Here is a 6000-nt window from a genome sequence, read left to right as displayed (position 1 = left end):
TCCCCTCCGAAGCGCCGGGGCGGCGAGGAGAAGCGAGGCGAGGAGAGGCGAAGCGAAGCGAGGCGGAGCGGCGGCCGCCGCCCCCGGGGCCGGCGGGAGGGCCGGGGCCGCCCCGCAGCGAGGGCTGGGCGCGGAGGAGGGGCCGGGGGCGGCGCGGAGGAGGGAGAGGAGGACGAGGAGGAAGAGGAGGAGGAGGAAGAAGAAGAAGAAGGGGGTGTCCTGATAGGAGCCGGGCCCTGAGGGCGGCGGGGCGCGGTGTGGGCTCGGCACCGGGGGGGTTTCACCGCCCCCCCCGCCTGGCCGCCATTTGCTGGGCGGGAGCCATGAGGGGAGGGCGGCGGCCGGCCCGGGGGGCGGCTGGGGTGGAAGCCCCGGTCCTCAACCCATCGGCAGCGGCTTAATTAAAGGCATCGACTTAATTAGAAGCACATCGAGAGCCTCTACAGGAGCTGTCGCCAGGCACGGATGCGGCAGCTGTCCCTGTCCCCGCTTCCTGTGCTGGGGGTGGCCGCGGGGTGGTTCCTGGGCTTGCCCCTCTCCGCCTCGCTCCCTGCTCTGGCTGTGAAGTGCTCGGAAATAACGAGGCAAGCCCGAGGGAGACGGGAAGCATGACTGCACAAAAGGGGCTGGAGGGGCCGAGCAGTGAAATACTCCCCTTGGGAGAGCTGAACGCCAGCTAGACCCAGCGTATTTCCAGCCACATGCAAAGCAGACAGTTGCTAAGGCAGCAGACTGCCGGGGCAGATGAAGTGTGTCCCTGCTGCTGAAACAGGGCCTGGGAGCCAGGGCTGCCCCATTGTTATGTCCCACTCTTGGGGGCAGTGGGGTCTGCCAGCCCCCCGGCAGCCCCGCCGGACGCCTGGGTGGCGGCAGGGGCTGTAAAGCCCTGGGCATGCCTGCCCCTCAACCCCTCGTCCCTCAGGGAGCAAAATTCAATTTGGCCTTCACATTTGAAAGAGCACTGGCGCCAGGGCTGGGTATCTTGGCCTTCGTTTCGCATAGGGCAGCCTTCGCGTGGCGTTTAAAGATGAATTAATAGTTGATAATGCTATTTATTGTCTGCGTTTGAGAGCTAGCCTTGAAAGTAAAAGGATCCCTTCTTAATGCGTTATGTAATCACCGGAGGAAAAAAGCTCTAGAGAACAGTTCATGCATTTTTCTCTGGGCTATCAACTCAAACTAATTCTGTAGAATTTTGATTAGCAATAAGCCTTATTCAAGAAATCTGTGTACAGTGACAAGTCAGTCCAGTGCTGATGGAAGTTTTGTTCTCAAAATGTATGGGAGTCTCTGGGAGGATATAATCCCTAGAGCAGAGGAAGAGGATAAGACTATTTCAGAATTTCCTGTACTCAAAAGAACCTTTTCTCTAGCTTTTGGAATTTGTCCTGCCTTTTTCACAAAGCAACCCCCAGGTCACCTGGGGAAAGAAAAATGAGTAATGAGCAAGAGAGAAACAACCAAGAGAGAAAGTGCCTTGTTCACAATTAATAGGTCTACTCTCAATTAGGTGGGGTTTGAAATAAACAAGGAGGATCCGTGCTGTGGAGTGACTGCTGCCAAGAGGTTACAGGTCTCTCAGTTCACTTAGACCACCTCTGGGGAAAGCCAGAACAATTACACCTCCTAGCATTGATCAGACAGGTGGAAAGACTTCTAATACTTCTGTGTTTTTTCATATAACCTACATTTTTACTGGTGTCTTTTTGCTCAGTTAAGAAAGACAACGATGTATCTTCATTTAACTATGTATACCAGTAAAAGCCCTGATAGTTTTGGGGGAGAAACAAAACATTTTCTTCTATTCAAAACTCATGATTATCTCTATGATCAAGGGTGAGATTCTTTTTTTCCAGTAGCCCTAAAATTAGTACATCTGTGAATATGATCGCACTGAGGTCTGTGAGGTTTACTAGCAATTTCTGTGGGTAGGCAAGGTAGACCAATTTTGAGATTTTAGAAAGCATTTCTGTTGATGTTAGAAGCATTACCACTGACAGGCTGGAAACACACTGGTGTTTCCACTTAGTCCACTGTCTTATTTCCAGCAATACTTTTTCTCTCACAGGAATGCAGAACAATTGACCAAATAGTAACATTTTCTGTTTAACACCCTGAGGCTGATTTATGTCTCATTAGTGTTTGTAAGTACAATATAATAATCTAGAGTCCACCAAGAAAACAGGTGGAAAAATTATTACTTGATAGGGAACAGAGAAATTTATATAGATAAGCAAGATGAGAACTTACCATTAAGCAACTTAGTTCATGCTGAGTCTTCTGTCTTCTTTCCTGTTTTCGACTTTCTAAAGCTTTTGAGTGAAAGGCTCTGGTCTCAGTAAACTCTCTAGAAAAAGGAGACGGGGATTATAAGAAGCTTGCCTGAAGAGTTAAGGTTTTTGCAGTCATGTTTATTCAGGAGGAAGAATTAAACTGGGCACTTCTCATCTTGCATGTGAAAGCAGGTTTGGCAAGGAGCTGTCTGTCTTTGGGTACCAAAATGCATTCTGGCCACTACAGATTAGTTTAGTATCATGAAATCAATAGAATTGTACCCCATGAGGAAAAAAAAAAATCAAGCTTCTCCACATATACTGGCAACTCCCCTCTCTGGAATGGAAACTGTATCCAAATGTCTTAGGAGAGAATTTGGCCCTAGGAAACTATTCAACTTTATTGAAGCAAAATATTTCTTTTGTCTAAAGACAATGACTCTTCTGGCTTGTAGATGGTCCATATTTAAAGATGAGAAGTTATCTGTCCATATCAACTTCGGTTTTTAGTATTTGGGTTGCAAGATAAAAATTTCAAGTTGGATAATCGACTTTTTTTTTTTTTCTGAGTATGAATACTGATTGTTACTTCTAAATAGTATGAGTAGCCATCAAAAGCTTAAGAGCCCTCTGATGCAAACATGAACTGGAATGAAACAAGGTAATCTAGAATTCTACAGCGTTTACATGAGACAATGTTGTTATCTTCCATTAAATAACGGATTAAAATTACCTGCTTGCAACAAAGCTAAATAGAATTTGGGATTACAGTTTTGGGTACACACTGGTCAGTGAAAACAAACCAAAAAAAGAGCAGAGAGAATAATATTAATTTCCCTTCTCTCAATGAAACAGAAAAATTGCTCTGCTGAAAAACAGTCTGGTGGTTTCACTGGGAAAAATGTTGAGACCGGCACAGCAGAATCAAGTCTCATTAGGTAAGAAAAGGCCTGAATTTTGGTACTCTAGTTAACAGCATCAGTGAAGTCAGCAGCCTTAAGATCAGCAACTCCATGATCATTTCCTCTGTGACAAACCATCAAGAACTGCTTTTTGAAATGATTATCTACAAATTATATAAGCAGAGACACTATATAGTTCCTGTTTACTAAGTCACTGTGTAATCATGAACTACTTCAAGAAGGTATAAGCTTCCAGCTGAAAGGTCACTATGCTTTCACAATAAAAACCGTTATTCAACTCAGAAAAAAGCTGTATGAGAAACTCTGAGTCTTCTGGAAGGGTAGTTTAGTAAACTGCTGAAGACCCTGCTATAAATCCTCAGGGCTGGCAAGCAAGATACCTTGAACACCTTTTATTACAGGTGATACCACTCAAGTATTAAAGAAAAAGGAAAAAAAAAAAAAAAAAAGGCAGTCAGCTTGGCCTTTACGGCCCAGCATGAGATAGTGGCTGCACACCATGCTGGCAGTTGACTTACAAGTTTTTTATCCAGTCCCTGCCAGACGACAATTCACAGGTTCTGGTGTGGTGCTCCTATAGTCATCCTAGGAAAAAATGAACACAGAATTAATATCAGCTGAAAATATTACAGTACCAAATAGTCTGACTTATTCCTCACAAGGGGATGTAGTACATGCATTGGAAGGCCCTTATAAATGAGCTCCAGAGTATTGGTAGCTTACAGACTTTGAATATGTGATGTTAACTTCAATTAAACAACAAAACTTAACACTGTTTTGTCTCCTTGTCAATGAAAGTGATTTGCAATTTATTTAAGGATAAGAAGACCCAGCATTTGAAACTACGTTTGAGGACAACTTTTCTTATCTTCCCTTTTTCCTGAATTTAATTAAAATACATACATAAATAAATGTTTCTAGCTAGGAAACTCAAGGCCAAGTGAAAATTATTGTCATATAAAAAGAAACGTGGCATGCAATTACAATTCAAATGATGAAAATATTTTAAATTAATCTGTAAAACTGTATTACTTCTAACATTGTTCAGATTGCTTTGTAGCAATGTGATATCGCAGAAAGCTGTGTAGAAAGTTTAAAGGAACTTTCTCTAAATGAAGCTTTGAATGCCCCATTGGTACAGTAACCTGCCTGATTATTGACATTGCTGTTGAGTCTTGTTTGTGTCCCCAGGCTGAACACACAGCCTGCTAGAGCTTCATGCGCAGGATGCACTGGCCTAGAACCTGAGAGAGAACATCCATAACTGTGTTATCCAAAATACCTAAAACTCCTTGAGTAGAATACCTGCATTGGGATGTTTTAAATAACAACCATACTGTATCCCTGTTAATACAGACCAGTGTAGTGCATCGCTCTTCTTTGTCAGTGGGACAAGCTCTGAACCTATATTTGGAACTACAGGAAATTTCTAAACCATATGTCATGAAAAGTATTTCTGAGATATCCTAGATCATTGAGATAGTAGCTGGATAGTGGCCCAGAAAAAATATATTCCAGCTAGAACAGAAATAGGGTTTTGGTTAGAGGACACACTTGCAGATCTGTACACAGCACAGATCTAACAATTATAAAAATAAACAAACAACAATTTGGATAACTGAAGTCCTGCTCAGATTATCTCCCATACAGCTAGGGCACAAAGCCCTGACACCCAGAAGAATTAAATACTTGCAGGTTTTAAAGCCAATGACTTTTTAAAAACACAAATACAGATATTTAAATCTTGCAAACGCTGCTCCACTACAAGCTAGAAGTATCCTACTGGGGCTATGATGGTGTTTGCTCCAAGTAATTTGAACAGTTGTTGAGGGAATCCAGATGCTCCCCTTCCTGTTGGGCTGGAATACACACAGTGGGTCCATAACTATTATTTACTGTTTAAAAGGATTTTTTTCCCACTTAAGTGGAACTTGGGTGACAAGTAGCCCAGAGCTGACCATCAGAAAAACTAGCAAAACAAAAAACATGCCACTGCCAAGGTACAGCTTCCCCCAACAAAAGGCTTGGCAGAAGTCCTGCAAGTTCATGGCCAGGATTTCACCCCCATGAACTTCCATTTTCAGCACATTCCTGCTCCTCCACATCCGAGGATCAAACCAGCTTTATGAACAAAGCAGGCCGGAAACTGGCAACCTGGCTGCAAAGGTTTCTCCCCAACAAAGACTGGCATCTAGTTCGTCCTCGACAAAGATGGGCAGTCACTGCAAGAGGCCCTTTGGAGAGGACCACAATATGTACATCCATGTGTGAAGAACTGGGGACACAGGAGTAAGAGCTCATGTGAGATGCAACGTACAATCCTCTGCATGCCATTTCCAAGAGGAAGAGAAGGCAAGAAAAGGTCACGTTATATTTATACAAGAGTTGGTGTGTTAACTGCAATTGAAAATTTTGCTGTTCTCCTAGAAAATGCACCACAGCTTAGGCATTAAAAGACCACCAGAGGACACTATGGTGCCACTTACATTCAAAAATTATTTACTTCAAGAAACTTCTCACCTCACGTTTTAAAGTTACTCATAACTGTATTTGGTGCATCAAATAGACATTTTCTACAAAGACACATTAAACTCATCTTTAGACAGTGAAAAATCACCAACTTGTTTTCTTTTTCCCCTCAAATTCAGGTTCTGTACATTCAAATAAGAAGAGATGGATCAATTTTTTCTCTACTAAAACTGCTAAATATTGCAGTAATTTTCAGGGTAGGGTTAAGATGCTGGAAAAATACTGTTCAGGGTTTGTTGCATTTTTTTTCCTTTTTTTTTTTTTTTTAATGAGCA

Source organism: Netta rufina, assembly GCF_964035555.1.
Source record: "Netta rufina genome assembly, chromosome: 13".
In the NCBI taxonomy this organism is placed as follows: domain Eukaryota; kingdom Metazoa; phylum Chordata; class Aves; order Anseriformes; family Anatidae; genus Netta; species Netta rufina.
The sequence above is the reverse complement of the archived record's forward strand: the minus strand, read 5'-3'. Positions refer to the sequence as shown.